This window comes from Suricata suricatta, chromosome 12, assembly GCF_006229205.1.
Source record: "Suricata suricatta isolate VVHF042 chromosome 12, meerkat_22Aug2017_6uvM2_HiC, whole genome shotgun sequence".
In the NCBI taxonomy this organism is placed as follows: domain Eukaryota; kingdom Metazoa; phylum Chordata; class Mammalia; order Carnivora; family Herpestidae; genus Suricata; species Suricata suricatta.
In genome coordinates this window covers 6027710-6029187 of record NC_043711.1, presented here as the reverse complement: position 1 = coordinate 6029187, position 1478 = coordinate 6027710, and the positions used below count along the sequence as shown (strand labels likewise).

Sequence of the window (1478 nt, the reverse complement as noted above, 5' to 3'; positions counted from 1 at the left end):
GGAAGACCTGACTGTGTCCTAAACTCAGGTAACCGAGGGCAGCTGTTGGGAACCGTTCATTCACATACCAAGTGTTTCTCTGATTTCCTGCACTCAGCCCTGCAGGTGGAGGGAAGTAAGACCACAGGGTTTCACAGTCTCGCTGGAATAAGAGAGTCCCCTCTGGGTTGGGGACACGCTTCACCTCGGGAGTGGGCGGAAGCCGACAGGGAGGAGCGTGGCTAAGCCACGATGTTTGTGATGGATCAGGACATGGTGACCTTCGAGGACGTGGCCGTGGAGTTCACCCAGGAGGAGTGGGCCCTGCTGGACCCTTCTCAGAGAACCCTGTACAGAGACGTGATGCACGAGAACTGCAGGAACCTGGCCTCGCTCGGTGAGCCCGACGTCATCCCTGCATTTATGTCATGAGTCCCATAACAGCTTTTTTTGAATCCATGTGACATTCACAGAACAGAAAATATTTTTAACGTACAATTTCGTGTTTTTTGGTAATGCCACAGTGTTGTGCAACCATCTCCGATTCCAGAACATTGATTGCACCAAACATAAACCCTTAACCATTAGGTGGCCCCTCCCTTTCCCACCTATTCCAGCCACTGGCTGCCACCGGTCTACTTTCTGTCCCTGTGGTTTTACCTCTTCTGGATATCACATGAAAACGGAATCATACGATCTGTAGCCACTTGTATTTGGCTTTTGCTTAGCATAATGTGTTCAAGGGTCAGCCATGGTGTAGCATGTATCAGAAGCTTATTGCTCTTTCTGACTGAACATCATTCCATTGTGTGTCTCGTCCACTTTTTGTGTGTACGTGTTCAGTTGATGGACATTTGAGTTGCTGCCACCTCTTGGCTATTGTGGACAGTGCTGCGCTGTGACCGTGCATGTACATTTTTGCTTGAACACGAGTTTTCATTTCTCTTGTATGTCTACCTAGAAATGGAATTTCTGGGCCATAGGGTCCTTCTATGAATTATCTTTCTGAGATGCTTCCAAACTTTTCTCCATAGTACCTGTGTACCATTTACATTCCTACCAGTAATGTGGGGACACTTGGTTTTTGTTTGCATTTCTCTAAAGAATAATGGCATGGGTCATCTTTTTATGTGCTTGTTAGCCATTTGTATATCATTTTCCTGGGGTGAAAAATGTCCTTTGCCCATCCTGGAGGGTGGGGGATGGGGTTGTTTGCCTTTTTATTGGGTACTTGTGAGAGTTCCTTATATATTCTGGATGCTAGACCTTTACCAAATAGAAGGTTTGCAAATATTTTCTATTATTCTGTGGGTTGTCTTTTCATATTCTTGAAGGACAGATTTGCTGTATATAGAATTAATGGATGACCGGGTTTTTCTTTCAGTACTTTGAATATGTCATCCTATTGCTTTATGGCCTCTGCAGGTTCTGACGAGAAATCAGCAGTTAATCTTATCATTGATGATCCTATGTATGTGATGAACCAAAAGTTCTCTTGC

General features: G+C 45.1%; 1 pseudogene; it reads left to right on the top strand.

The window, feature by feature from the left end:
* Positions 1 to 231: 231 nt before the first annotated feature.
* LOC115273465 overlaps positions 232 to 1478 on the top strand; it is a 5526-nt pseudogene continuing 4279 nt past the window's right edge.